The 15,943-nt window shown below is 40.1% G+C and overlaps 1 long non-coding RNA gene across 1 annotated transcript; it reads left to right on the top strand.

Moving 5' to 3' along the window:
* The first annotated feature begins 6,274 nt into the window (after positions 1–6,274).
* LOC117807757 lies at positions 6,275–6,552 on the top strand. The gene is made up of 2 exons (XR_004630032.1): positions 6,275–6,363; positions 6,492–6,552. It is a non-coding gene; the product is annotated as an uncharacterized LOC117807757 (long non-coding RNA).
* Positions 6,553–15,943: the final 9,391 nt, after the last annotated feature.

The raw sequence follows: 15,943 nt of genomic DNA on the forward strand, positions 1-15,943 counted from the left end.
AGGTACTTGGTGTACCCAGCTCTCTCAAACGCTTGCTCCATGTATTCAACATGTTGCTCCAGATCTGGTCCAAAATAGACTTCCCCTTCCTCTTCTTGCACCACCTGAGAATGTTCCTGTGGCCAGAACAACAGCAGAACCAAAAGGTAAAACTCAGGGCTTCTGTGCCTTTCCTCTGTGACCAAGAATCTGGAAAGAATCGATTGGAGCTCTGTCAAAGGAGTGAGTGTGGAAGAGTTTGGCGCCTTGATGCTTAAGATGATATTTGAGAGAATGTACCTCTCAGCTGCTTTGTCATCATCAACATTTTCCTCGTAGGTGGTTCTCAAATCGTCGCAAATTTCCTCTAAATCTGACACAGTTTCTGGAGCCTCCTCAAACCCAGAATGTTTTCCCTTTGATGTGAAGAGGCCATGGTTCAGAAGCTCGAGAAGGCCTGGAAAGCTGGTGGAATGTGCTGCGTCTTCTCCTGTGTAGCGCTTGTAACAGATTGCAACGTCTTTCCAGAAGTAGGACGGCTCTAAGGATGTCTTGTCAGGCTTTGAGTAGGTGAGATACCATTCGAAAAAGTTAAACCTGGCATCAACTTCCATTCTTAACTTCTTGATGAGATGTCTATGTGTCTGTTGAGGATCATACACCCGTCGAAGTTTCTCAAGGGCTATCTTTGCCACTTGGATGAAACCGAACAAACCTCTATTGTTGAAGGTACTTGAAATGTATTTAGCACCTGCTTCATCCATCATTTCTGGCCCCTCTTCATTGTCAGCTTTCCTTTCCACTTCTTGAAATGCAATCCGAGCCGCTCTTGCCATGTGTGAGATTTCCTGCGGTTTCCAGGCTGTCCTCATCAAGCAATTCTTGTAAACTTGCCCCAGGGTGTCAGCCACAAAAGAGTTGTTTGGAGCTCTTTCAATGGCTGTCTTGGCCCATGTTTCAGCTTTGGCATAATTAGTGACGTCACTTTTGATGTAATAGAAACGGGAAAGCGCTTGAGGAAACATGGGGTGTTGTTTCATTTGACTTGATGCCGTTTTCAAGACAGAAATAGCGTTGTATAAGTTCTCCCGATCGCATATATCTTGGATTAACGGGGAGAACCGTTCTTTACCTTTTTCTCCCATTTTTCGCTTTGTAAGAATTTCTTTGATGAACTCTACTGTATCCGGTTGGGGCTCCTCTCCACACAGTGAAGACATCAACTTCTTCACTGTTGTACTCCTTGAAAACCCTGAGTCAGCTATCAGCTCTAAGGCGGCCTCTGCAAACACTGGATGAATGTAGACGTGTATGGAAGGTGGGCTCGATACTCTGATAAAGTCAGTGAAAGGCTCCATTCTGTCCTCAAACGGAGGTCCTCCGTGGATAGGATCAGGCGGCCCGAGGATCCTTTGACACTCAGACATCAGGAGGTAGGACTCAGGAGCGTACGTGTTCAGAAGTGCCAAAAAAGAGAACAGTTGCGTGTTGGTGGAGTGTGGGTTGCTCTTCACATACTGTGCAACCCTTCCCCGAAGGTCCTCACACATATCATCGTACTCCTCCGATGTGAACTCTCCACCAATCAGAGAGGTTTCATCTGTGCTGTCCAGTGACAGAGTTTCTATTGAGTAGCTTTCCATTGCCGTAAGTTTAGAGTTTAATGCGATGATGTAAGACGAGTTTCTTCTGTGGTTTCTTCCAAAAGTAGACCAGGTCAACTACCTGAAGAGGAGATTACAAGAGATCCTGTGTCAATCATCTAGCTTTAAAACATACAGTCATACCCTAATGACAACGCTATTATACATTTTATCATTTTTAATGGGTCCCAATTTGTAATCAAGCTCAATTTGTAGCGGCCAAACTCAGCTTTGTCACGGTACTGATAGGTTTCACTTCTACTCAACGTGTTTACTTCCACTGGCTCTGTTTCAGCTCCGGCAATCCGGAGCCCAATCAGCACAGAGCAGATCATAAAACACGAGATAGTATTTCACTTATCTACACAAACTGTTAAAATGAGCACAGCCAGGCCTGGAGTCAAGAAGTCAGAGGTTTTCAGAGGCCAATAAAGACAACATGGATGAGGAGAGGCTCATCATGGAGGCAAAACACAAAAAATCTTTGGGTCTCGTGACTTCAGCTGCACCGTTTGGCTATTACAGAGCTCCTTGAAATCCAAAAGGTTTCATTTTCATGAAAATAAGTTATTTGTGTATGCTCTCTTGCCACCTGTGGCAAACCAGGCATCAATATTCACTGTTGGCTTTAATATGTCGTTAATTCTGGTATCAACAGAAGCATATTAGGTCTCTCACCGCCTCCTTTGCAGGTGTAACAATCTAAAGAAAATGCCCGAACACATAAAGCAAGAACTGAAAAAAAACCTACAAACTAGAACATTCTATTGGCCCAGCGGTTAAATTCCAGACCATAGACCTCAAAACAGGCCATCTGTGCCAAGCGGCAAACTCCGGCCTTGAGAATTGAAGCCAATGCAGAAGTGTTAAAAACTGCAGTTCCTCAAGTGTCCACTTGAGGCTGGTTCCAGAAACATCGAAAACCACATACACACCAATCTAAAAAAGCTGATCTTTACAGCAGAAATAAACATGTTTACAGCCTGGTACAAAAAACGAGTGTCATCTGGATAGCTCATTTCTCGATCAGCACACACTGTTTTTTCATAACGCTGCAATAACAAAGATATTAAGATTTCCCCATTACGAGAGAAGCTGACTTGATTGACAGGCGGGAACACTGCAGCTGTTGGCTAGGAGGCTCAAAGCCCGCCTCTTTACCTCACACTAGCTCGACAGACGTTAGGTGAGTTCAGCATTTCCAATATGGCTCCCACCAACGATTGGCCTCAAAACAGCACTTCAGAAACAGGTGGGTGACGTCACGGGTACTAAGATCATTGTTTATACAATCTATGGTCTGTGCTCAATTTCAGCCTGCAGACCTTTACCACATATCATTACCCACTCTCCCTCCCAGTCTCCTACTCCATCTGCTGTCCTAGCCTCTCAATAAAGGCACAAAAGCCCAGAAATCAATTTTAAAAAAGGTTAATTTAAGGTCCATGTTATTTGGAATTGATTATTATTTATGAGCATTCATTATGATGTTAAATTTTAAAAAAAGTATCCCCTGCCACATACTACTGTGAAGGTAACAACGCCTAAATCACATCTGCACAGTGAAAATGACCAAGTACACAACACAACAGAACATTAACAGAAAGTTAATCTTACCTGTTACCTGTACTAAGCTCCAGCGGGTTTTCAGAGTGAATTATGAGCCAGGGTTCATTTATTATCAGATTTCAGACACACCCTTTGCATGATGTACATTCCTACATCTTAGAAAGATGGCAACGCCTCCCTTTGCACTACAACAAATAACCTGTTGTTTGTGTAAGCACAAATACCTGATGTGCGTCATGTTTGTCGGACAAGAGGCAGTTCAGCTTTGATTTAGGCCATTGTGTGGCAACATTCCACATTCCCATAAACCTCTGTGTTCTCTTTATTTGTAAGAGTGATTGTACCTGAAGTACAAGATGCCAATTGTTTCACTTACATTTATGTAGAAATGAAAGTTGGTCAGGTTTCTATATTCATCATGAAATGATTTAAAATAAACCAAACTGCATCTTAATGAAGAGTAAGAGAAATGTCTATCGACGGAGAATTAAGTAGCTAAAACGAGTGGACAAAAATAATCTGTTGATTTAAATGAAAAACATACCTATCACTCTTATTCCAACATCCCCTTCAGTGTCTGTGTCAAGTTGTCATTCCGTTTTTGTAGCAACAGCAACTGCTCCCTCCTACTTTTTGAAAGTTATATTTTTGGGGCTTTTACTCTTTCATTTGGAGAGGACAGGATGGTGGATAGTGGAGGAAACAGGGGCTGGAATCGAACCTGGGCTGCCCCTGATATGGGCACACAACCTAACCATTAGGCCCGCACACTGCCCTCTACTTCATTATAATGACATTCTGCTTGGGTTAGATAAGAGCATGACACACACCCAAGAACTTACAGGAACTACCTCATAGTTTTGGATTACAATAACTGCACAAGTACTTGAGAGACAAGATGCCATACAACTTTTATTTCAAGTTCTGTTTACACAGAAATGAAATTGAAACTGTTCCTCTCATCTGAAACCTTTATGCTTATATTCTTTAAAACAGGGGTTCCAAAACGTCTCGCTGTCTTTTGTCATAGAACATAAATTAAAAAAGGCCAAAGATATTTAATGTAATTAATGTAAAGTTTTTTTGAATGTAATTTATATTTTTAGAATTATGGATAAAATAGTTTATCCAATTATTCAATTTAAAATAGTTTATGGTTTAGGAAGGCATTTTGCGACCACCATACCAGTGTTTTGTGACCCCCTAGGGCAGGGGTGTCAAACATACGGCCCGCGGGCCAAATCCGGCCCGCCAGAGGTTCCAATCTGGCCCACAGGACGACTTTGCAAAGTGAAAAAATTACAGAGAAGACATTAACTGTAATTTTTCAATAAAAGTAACTACTATTTCAAATTTGTTCTCTGGGGGTCGCATACAATCAAACAGCTGACAGAAGGCACATGAACAGCACTCCAGGATTTTTTTTCTCAAAGTGAGGAAAATTAATATTTGCATAATCTGGTGGAAATTTATAGACTTTTTGGACCCCTGCATACAACACTGTCCAGCAAGCAAACTGTTCATGCTGGGGCTGAGGAGTCAACAATAGTCAACTTTACCTTCTTCATTATTATAATCTCTGTTCTTTTGCTGTAAATATAACACTCTGTGTGTCAGCTGAATGGGTAACCTGTGTGTTTGGTGTGTTCGCAGCAGGTTTCAGTGCTTAAAGAATATCATATTAGGCCCCACTTTGAGACTCAATATGGCGAAAAATACAACAGCTGTTTTTGTAAAAAGATAGTTCATTAAATGTGAACATTTTAATGTTACTGATACCTTCTTGCACTAAAACAAACAGAACAATTTGGAATTTTTGTTATTTATGTCTGGCCCACTTGAGATCAAATTGGGCTGTATGTGGCCCCTGAACTGAAATGAGTTTGATACCCCTGCCCTAGGGGATCCAGACCCCCACTTTGGGACCACTGCTTTATAAGAGCAACTGTAAAAACCAAATTCCACCTGAGAAGGAATAAGGTGTTTTTTTAAACATAGATTCTGATTCTTACTGGATAAATTTCACATTCATAAAAGTAGTTTTTTTTATTTCTGTATTGTTTTCTGTATTCTGTATTGCAGCAATATGGTTGCCACCGACGATTGGCCTCAAAACAGTGCTTCAGAAACAGATGGGTGACGTCACGGATACTACATCCATATTTTCCAGTCTATGTTTTGAAGCCAATCGACGGCTGCAGCTATACTGGAAAATGTGAAACTCAACCAGGCATAGTGTGACATAAAGAGGCGGAGTTTGAGCCTCCTAGCCAATAGCTATGTATTCTCGTCCGGGAGTCAAGTCAGTCATGTCCTTATTTTGTAATCTTAATATCTTCTGAACCTTCGCGTCAGAAAAAAATTCACCCCCCGTACAGTGTGTGCCGATAGAGAAATTAGCTATGTAGGGCCAAGCGGTCTTTTTGAACCAGGCTGTAAACATGTTTATTAATGCTGCAAAGGTAGTCTTTTTTGAATGGGTGTGTATGTGGTTTCCAGTGTTTCTGCAGCCAGCCTCAAGCAGATTCTCGATGAATTGCAGTTTTTAACCAAGCGGCAACCTCTGGTCTCAAACTATGAAGCCCATGCGGAAGTGTTATAAACTGCAAGACATCGAGAATTGGCTAGAGGTTGGCTGCAGGAACACCGGAAACCACATAGACATGAATGGGAAAAAGATGATCTTTGCAGCATTAATAAACATGTTACTGCTTTTGAACCTCTTTTTTATTTCAAGACTTGTTTTTTATTGGCTAAACGCAAACTTTACAATACAGGTCCAACATCTTTTCATGTTTTAAACATTCATTTATATACACATACAAAAAAGAAAAATGAATAATAATAATAATGCTGTCACTTTAATTTGTCCCATATTTGTATAGTTATAAATAATTTCATGTTCGTAATAAATATATATAAATAAATAGATAAATATAAGTTAATATAAGAAGAGTTAAAAGGTTAAAATGCAATAAACAATCACGTTTTTAAGGGGAACTAAAGTTCCAGGTTTTTGGTTCCACTACGACAGAGTTAAGAGACGGACTGCATGCAAGGCAGATGCTCATTTACTCCCTTGCTTTGCAGTCATGCACATGAAGAGCCAAAGGAACTGCAAAAGACACACATAAGGCCCAAGAACCTCTTCTTGCGACAAGCGGCCAACGAGGTATTTTATTTTAGTTATTTAAATGTACTTTTACTAATGATTGTACCAAGAATGTTTTGTATTTACTTTATCCTGATGCATAATGTACAATGTGGTGATAATTTGTACTCTGTTCATACTGATTGCAGTTCTCACGGCGTCTTGGTGCTCCACAAGACTGCTCCAACATTAAACGCCCGTTTCAAAGAACTTACCTGTGTCTGTGTTGTCGTGACGAGAGCTACAATAATAATATTAAATAAAATAATTGTGTTGATGTACTTCTAATAAGTAAAGATGTAAATAGCTGAATAAAGCAATGGATATAACAATGGTAATTAGATTAAGAGTAATAACAGTAATAAAAATAAGAAAATAAATGTATATTTAAAGTAATGATTAAAGAATCATGAAGAGAAAAAAATAAATATATATATACTAATGTACTTAACACACATATCTAGTTTGAGTTTGAATTATCGAATGAATGTGTCAACTGCAATCAAGTGAAGAAATAAAATAAAATAAGACGCTGCTTTAATACCCCCTCCCCACACCCATTTCCCACCCTCTACCCTCGTATGGCTCTTTCAATTGTTTATTTTTAATTTATTTTTAATTTTTATATTTACATTTATATATGGGCTATTTTACTGAGTTGATTCAAACTGTTGTCCCATCACCAAAAAACAAGTTTTGAATGGAGTTATTCATGCAAATCTGCTATTATATATTGAATCCCTAAATTATATATCAGTTAAATTTAAAATATATATTTTTAAATCAACATTTATATAACATTTTTAGACATATATTTATATGTATATTTATGTGGCCATGTGACACTTCAATCAATCAATTAATCTTTAGCTGTATAGCACCAAATCACAACAAACATTATCTCAAGACACTTTCACAAACATAGCAGGCCTAGACCGTACTCTATGTTCTATTATTAACAAAGACCCAGCATCAAGACAGGATAAGACTCTTAACTCATCTCATCTAGCAAGTTACAGCAGTGAGGAAAAACTTCCTTTTAACAGGCAGAAACCTTGAGCAGGACCAGACTCATGTTGGACAGCCATCTGCCTCAACTGAGTTGGGGTTGGAAAGAGGGATTAAGTCATTGTATGTAAAGATACATTATTACCAATGTTGTAAACACATGTTTTTTTGGAATATATAAAAATACACCAATTTCAATACTTGAAGTAAATGCACCACACCTTTCAGTGTATCCAAAAATCACCAGAAATGTTCCAAATTTATTATAATTTCATGAGAAAACTGCATACAATCATTTTTTTCAAAATGCAAATTTCTGTTAGCATACACATGTTACAATCAAACACCAGCAGTTTAAACAAACACCAATGTCAACAAGAGGGCCTTTGTCGAGCTTGTCGGTGCTCAGGCCCTAATAATGGAAGACATGCCACTACACCTTTGGGTATAACTTCAGCGTATCCCAAAATTCACCCCAAAAAACATTTCAATATATTTAAAAATCTTAAGAAAATTACATACATTCTTTCAAACCACCAATTTATGTTAGCATAGACATGTTACAAACAACAACAATTAAAACGTCAACCCAGAAAACATATAACTCTGTAAAATCTTGTCTTATTAAAAAGATTAATGTTTGATGTGGCCGTATATATGTGGGTACATCAACGAAAATAAGCTTGGCACTAGGTATGATAGTGCCGTTAACTCCAACTCTTTGGTCCAAGTCGAAATATCTCAGAAGCTACTGAATAGGTTGCCCTGTGATACGTAAGAAGATAGTTATCATACAAAGAGGTTGAAGCCTGTGACTAAAACAACAACTAAACAACTTAACCAAGGCTTTTCATGTAGTGACAGCATACTCTTTGTAAAGTAAAGTTTTAAACCATGTCTGCATCGCTTTCAAGCAAATGTCATTCGTCCGTCACACTCTGAACATGTGACTGGAAGACGACGGGGCCCTGAATGGTGAAGCCAAGATAGAAGGGCGTTTGCGCCGAAGCACCAGGCTCAAACTCTGTTGTAGCCAGAATTCTCCTCCCTCCAGCACAAACAAAGACTTTGTTGTCTTCTTGCTCCTGTGGGATTGTGGGAGAGTGGATTGGCTCGATCTTCACCGGCAGAAGGATATCTCGGATGTCTGGGATTTGCCACACTTGCCCAGTGCTCCACAGTTCATCGATGAGCTTCCATTTCATCTTTGTTATTTCATCTGGGTCATTAAATGCTCCATCGTGCTGGTCAGCTAGCTCAGCATCGACCGCTGTCTCCACAATGGCATCCAACTTGGATTTGTGAATCCACTTGCTCAGTCCAGAGCCCTTCCCCAGGAAAAAGAGGGGTACAAGGTACCGGCCTTGCAGGTACTTGGTGTACCGAACTCTCTCAAACGCTGGCTCCATGTATTGAACATGCTGCTCCAGATCCGGTTCAAACTCAACTTTCCTTTCCTCTTCTTGCACCACCTGAGGATGTTCCTGTGGCCAGAACAACAGCAGAACCAAAAGGTAAAACTCAGGGCTTCTGTGCCTTTCCTCTGTGACCAAGAATCTGGAAAGAATCGATTGGAGCTCTGTCAAAGGAGTGAGTGTGGAAGAGTTTGGCGCCTTGTTGCTTAAGATGACATTTGAGAGAATGTACCTCTCAGCTGCTTTGTCGTCGTCAACATTTTCCTCATAGGTGGTTCTCAAACGGTTGCAAATTTCCTCTAAATCTGACACGGTTTTTGGCGCCTCCTCAATCCCAGAACGTCTTCCCCTTGATGTGAAGAGGCCATGGTTCAGAAGCTCGAGAAGACCTGGAAAGCTAGTGGAATCTGCTGCGTCTTTTTCTGTGTAGAGCTTGTAACAGACTGCAACGTCTTTCCAGAAGTAGGGTGGCTCTAAGGATGTCTCGTCAGGCTTTGAGTAGGTGAGATACCATTCGAAAAAGTTAAACCTGTCATTAACTTTCATTCCTAACTCCTGGATGAGACTTCTTTGTATATCTTCAGGAGTACGTACCTCTCGAAGTTTCTCAAGGGCTATCTTTGCCACTTGGATGATACCGAACGAGCCTCTGTTGTTGAAGGTACTTGAAATGTAGACAGCGCCTGCTTCGTCTATAATTTCTGGCCCCTCTTCCTTGTCAGCTTTCCTTTCCACTTCTTGAAATGCAGTCCGAGCTGCTCTTGCCATGTATGAGATTTCCTGCGGACTCCCAGATGTCCTCATCAAGCGATTCTTGTAAACTTGCCCGAGAGTGTCAGCCACAAAAGAGTTGTTTGGAGCTCTTTTGATGGCTGTCTTGGCCCATGTTTCAGCTTTGGCATAATCAGTGATTCCTCTTTTTTTATAATAGAAACGGGAAAGCGTTTGAGGAAAGATGTGGTGTTGTCTCATTTGACCTGATGCCATTTTCAAGACAGAAACAGCGTTGTATAAGTTCTCCCGATCGCATATATCTTGGATCAACGGGGAGAATGGTTCTCTACCTTTTTCTCCCATCTCTCGCTTTGTCAGAATTTCTTTGATGAACTCTACTGTATCCGGTTGGGGCTCTTCTCCACACAGTGACAACATCAACTTCTTCACTGTTGTACTCCTTGAAAACCCTGAGCCAGCTATCAGCTTTAAGGCGGCCTCTGCAAACACTGGATGAATGTAGACGTGTGTGGAACGTGGGCTCGATACTCTGATAAAGTCAGTGAAAGGCTCCATTCTGTCCTCAAACGGAGGTCCTCCGTGGATAGGATCAGGTGGCCCAAGGATCCCTTGACACTCAGACATCAGGAGGTAGGACTCAGGAGCGTACGTGTTCAGAAGTGCCAAAAAAGAGAACAGTTGCGTGTTGGTGGAGTGTGGGTTGCTCTTCACATACTGTGCAACCCTTCCCCGAAGGTCCTCACACATCATCGTACTCCTCCGATGTGAACTCTCCACCAATCAGAGAGGTTTCATCTGTGCTGTCCAGTTACAGAGTTTCTATTGAGTAGTTTTCCATTGCTGTAAGTTTAGAGTTTAATGCGATGATGTAAGACGAGTTTCTTCTGTGGTTTCTTCCAAAAGTAGACCAGGTCAACTACCTGAAGAGGAGATAACAAGAGATCCTGTGTCAATCATGTAGCTTTGAAATGTATACTCATATCCTAATGACAATGCTGTTATTATTTTTATGGGTACCAATATCTAATCCCACTCCCTTTACAACAGCTAAACTCAGCTCTGCATGATACCGATAGGTTTAACTTCTACTCAATCTGTTTACTTCCACTGGCCCTGCGCCGTTGTGTTCCTGTCCCGTCTCAGCTCCGGCAATCCGTAGCCCTCCACAGCAAGACTTCTTACTTTGCCAAATGCCTGAGCACAATGCATCGATCAGCACAGAGCAGATCGCACGGGACAGGAAGTCATGCATCAAAACAAAATTTAAACATCCAGTTGATTTTCAGAATAAAAGACCAGGTGATATTTCATTGGTCTACAACAGGGGTTCCCAAACTTTTCATCCAGCGATCCCCAAAATACAAGTGCGAAAGACTCACGACCCCCAATTGCCCCTCAAAGTGTTTTAATGTGGCTTCATTTAGCTGGTCTGCAGAAAATTGACCTACCTGTAAGAGAATGTCATATAGGTTTCTTTTTGCCAGATGAATGTCATATAGTCATCTGGCAAAAAGGAAGGCAGAAAACTCATTCAATTTTCTATTTTCAAGGTTTTATTTCAAGGTTAGCTACGATTTTTTTCGATATTTTTTACTATAATGGGTTAAATGTACTATTTTTAGATAACTTAAAAAAAACAACAATCTAGAAGACATCTCATGACCCCTCATTTGTGTCTTGAGACCCCCCAGGGGGTCCTGACCCCCACTTTGGGAACCCCTGATCTACAACAACAAACTCATAATGAGCAGAACCAGGCCTGGAGCCAACAGGTCAGAGGTTTTCAGAGGCTGATAAAGACAACATGGATTAAGGGAAGCTCATCAGAGGCAGAACCGCAGGGAATCATGGTCTTGTCTCATCTTGTGTGCCCAAGATAATAAGTGAATTGTGTTAAGGTTGTTTATGTGTGGTGAATCAGGCATCAATATTCACTTTTGGCTTTAATATGCTGTTTATTCTGGTAACAACAGAAGTGTATTAGGTCTCTCAACGCCTCCTTTGCAGGTGTAATACAAGCTAAAGAAAATGCCTGAACACAAAAAGCAATAACTACAAAACTAGAAACTAGAACATTTTAAAGACCTCATAGTGGGCAGTCTGTGCTAGATTTCAGCCTGCAGGCCTTTATCGCATATTATTACCCGGCTTTCTTACTGAACATCCGGTTGTGTAAGATGCTTGATTCTGATTGGTCAAAACCTCTTGACAACAGTTATTAACTTTCACTAACATGAGCAACGTAAAAGGCAAACTGATCACACTTCATGTCAAATCAATCCGCGGAAAAGAGTTCCGGCACGTTTTGCTTCTGCTTGTTGACACCACAGACCATAAGGTGAGGTAAACCCATTAGCTTCCGTTAGCATCAAAACAATGTGGCTAATTCATTTAGGATTCACACCCACAAACTGACTGTAAACATCCCATATTTGAATCACTGAGTGTGTTTTTCATAATAAAAAAAATTGTAATATTTGCTATATTTCATTTTATCTTATTCTAATTTTTTATTTTTATTTTATTTTTTACCTTTGTCATTATTATTGTTATTTTTATTATTATTATTATTAGTATTATTATTTTTATTATTATTATTACTATTTATTTATTTATTTTTTAACAATGTTAAGTACATTGTGGTATTTTCCTGTCCCGTGTTGTAAGCTGCTGGAACAAAAATACTTTTCCCCAATGGGGGATCAATAAAGTCTATCTATCTATCTATCTATCTATCTATCTATCTATCTATCTATCTATCTATCTATCTATCTATCTATCTATCTATCTATCTAAAAAAATTGTTTTGGTTAGCATGCTAAATCGGTACTTTACGGACATTTTCACATTTCCTGTCCAACAATATTATCAACGGTGAGAGAAACTTTAAGTTACGGGTCGCTACAAAGAAAGTTAAACCATGAGCGTGGTGATGATAGCAGCAGGGTTCAAAGTTGTGACATTTGCCTCTATTTTCTTTTTAAACGATGACTCATCACTGTGTGCTGTACTCGAGAGTAGGATGGTCCTCCCTGTCGTCACTCAGGAAAAAACATTGGCATCTTCTTATTCATAAATGCATCCTGGGACTAATTCCCTCTTACCTCCTCGCATATATTGCACAAAATAACTCAGGAAGTCATAATCTTCTATCTCAGGATCTTTTAATCTTCTATCTGTTCCGAGGGTCAGGACTGAATTTGGGAAAAAGGCCTTCAGGTTTGCTGCTCCTGTTTTTCTGGAGGTACCTGTTGTGTAGCTGTTGTATGCGTCTGATATTTGTGTTCATGTCTTAAAAAGTTTAAATTTAAGGTCCATGTTATTTGGAGTTCATTATTATTTATGAGCATTCATCATGATGTTAAATTTAAAAAAAGTGTCCCCTGCCACATAATGCCTAAATCACATCTGCACAGTAAAAATGACCAAGTATACAACCCAACAGAACATTAATAGAAACGTAATCTTACCTGTTACTTGTGCCAAGCTCCAGCAGGTTTTCAGAGTGAATTATGAGCCAGGGTTTATTTATAATCAGATTTCAGACACACCCTTTGCATGTTGTACATTCCTACATCTTTGATTTGATGTGCTCAGGGTAACGCCTCCCTCTTAATTACAACAAATAATCTGTTGTTTGTGACAGCACAAATACCTGGAGGGTGTCGTGTTTATATGACAGTTCAGTTTCTATTTCTACAGAAAGGAAAGTAATGATGTTCAGCTCGGTCACTGGTCCGAAACATTCCACCTTCCCATAAACCTCTTTGTTTTAAAAGTTGTTATACCTGAAGCACAAGATGCCGATTAATGTTCAACCGACATTTATGTAGAAATGAAAGTCGGTCAGGTTTTTATATTTATCATGAAATGATTTAAAACCAAACTAAAGAGCATCTTTATGAAGAGTAAGAGAAATATATGGAGAATTAATCAGCTAAAAAGTGTGCTAAGTGGCCAAAGAAACAGTTCATCAAAATGAAAAATCTACCAACCTACAGTTATTGTAAACTGTGAGGTAGTTCCTGTCAGTACTAAGGTATGTGTCACGCTCTTATCTAACCAAAGCAGAGGTGGGTGGGTGGATAGGTATGTAGGTTGAGGTAGGTAGGTACAATGTAAACCCAAACGAGTTGAAATTTCTGTAAATGTTGGTCGTAACTGATTACATAAGCGTTTTTAAGTCCCGGAAATACAATTTATAACAGTATAACTGAAATTATAAAATACGATTTCAGTTTACTCAATTGTTTTCTCAATTCATACATACTAGATGAAACTGAGAAACTGAGAACTGTGTTTCAGTCATCCAACCATTATCTTGAACGCTTATTTTGATTTGTTCAAGTGACGATTGTTACGTGTTTCTTTGTTTCTTTTATAGGTAAGGAAAAAGAAAGACCGACACCAGATGAAGCCGATCCTGGCGGCGACAAAGACGAGTTGGGGTTGGAAAGAGGGATTAAGTCATTGTATGTAAAGATACATTATTACCAATGTAGTAAACAAGCGTGTTTTTTTGGAATATATAAAAATACACCAATTTCAATACTTGAAGTAAATGCACCACACCTTTCAGTGTATCCAAAAATCACCAGAGATGTTCCAAATTTATTATAATTTCATGAGAAAACTGCATACAATCATTTTTTTCAAAATACAAATTTCTGTTAGCATACACATGTTACAATCAAACACCAGCAGTTTAAACAAACACCAATGTCAACAAGAGGGCCTTTGTCGAGCTTGTTGGTGCTCAGGCCCTAATAATGGAAGACATGCCACTACACCTTTGGGTATAACTTCAGTGTATCCCAAAATTCACCCCAAAAAACATTTCAATATATTTAAAAATCTTAAGAAAATTACATACATTCTTTCAAACCACCAATTTATGTTAGCATAGACATGTTACAAACAACAACAATTAAACCGTCAACCCATAAAATATAATAACTCTGTAAAATCTTGTCTTATTAAAAAGATTAATGTTTGATGTGGCCGTATATATGTGGGTACATCAACGAAACAAAGCTTGGCACTAGGTATGATAGTGCCGTTAACTCCAACTCTTTGATCCAAGTTGAAATATCTCAGAAGCTACTGAATAGGTTGCCCTGTGATACGTAAGAAGATAGTTATCATACAAAGAGGTTGAAGCCTGTGACTAAAACAACAGCTAAACAACTTAACCAAGGCTTTTCATGTAGTGACAGCATACTCTTTGTAAAGTAAAGTTTTAAACCAGGTCTGCATCGCTTTCAAGCAAATGTCCTTCGTCCATCACACTCTGAACATGTGACTGGAAGACGACGGGGCCCTGAATGGTGAAGCCAAGATAGAAGGGCGTTTGCGCCGAAGCACCAGGCTCAAACTCTGTTGTGGCCAGAATTCTCCTCCCTCCAGCACAAACAAAGACTTTGTTGTCTTCTTGCTCCTGTGGGATTGTGGGAGAGTGGATTGGCTCGATCTTCACCGGCAGAAGGATATCTCGGATGTCTGGGATTTGCCACACTTGCCCAGTGCTCCACAGTTCATCGATGCGCTTCCATTTCATCTTTGTTCTTTCACCTGGGTCATTAAATGCTCCATCGTGCTGGTCAGCTAGCTCAGCATTGACCGATGTCTCCACAATGGCATCCAACTTGGATTTGTGAATCCACTTGCTCAGTCCAGAGCCCTTCCCAAGGAAAAAGAGGGGTACAAGGTACCGGCCTCGCAGGTACTTGGTGTACCCAGCTCTCTCAAACGCTTGCTCCATGTATTTAACATGCTGCTCCAGATCTGGTCCAAAATGGACTTCCCTTTCCTCTTCTTGCACCACGTGAGGATGTTCCTGTGGCCAGAACAACAGCAGAACCAAAAGGTAAAACTCAGGGCTTCTGTGCCTTTCCTCTGTGACCAAGAATCTGTAAAGAATCGATTGGAGCTCTGTCAAAGGAGTGAGTGTGGAAGAGTTCGGCGCCTTGTTGCTTAAGATGATATTTGAGAGAATGTACCTCTCAGCTGCTTTGTCGTCGTCAACATTTTCCTTGTAGGTGGTTCTCAAATCGTCGCAAATTTCCTCTAAATCTGACACAGTTTCTGGAGCCTCCTCAAACCCAGAACGTTTTCCCCTTGATGTGAAGAGGCCACGGTTCAGAAGGTCTAGAAGGCCTGGAAAGCTGGTGGAATGTGCTGCGTCTTCTCCTGTGTAGAGCTTGTAACAGACTGCAACGTCTTTCCAGAAGTAGGACGGCTCCAAGGATTTCTCGTCAGGCTTTGAGTAGGTGAGATACCATTCAAAAAAGACAAACTTGGCTTCAACTTCCATGTTTAACCTCTGGATGAGATGTGCATGTCCAAGAGGAAGTTTCTCAAGGGCTAGCTTTGCCACTTGAATGAAACCGAACCGGCCTCTATTGTTGAAGGTACTTGAAATGTGTATAGCACCTGCTTCTTCC

Source organism: Notolabrus celidotus, chromosome 23, assembly GCF_009762535.1.
Source record: "Notolabrus celidotus isolate fNotCel1 chromosome 23, fNotCel1.pri, whole genome shotgun sequence".
In the NCBI taxonomy this organism is placed as follows: Eukaryota; Metazoa; Chordata; class Actinopteri; order Labriformes; family Labridae; genus Notolabrus; species Notolabrus celidotus.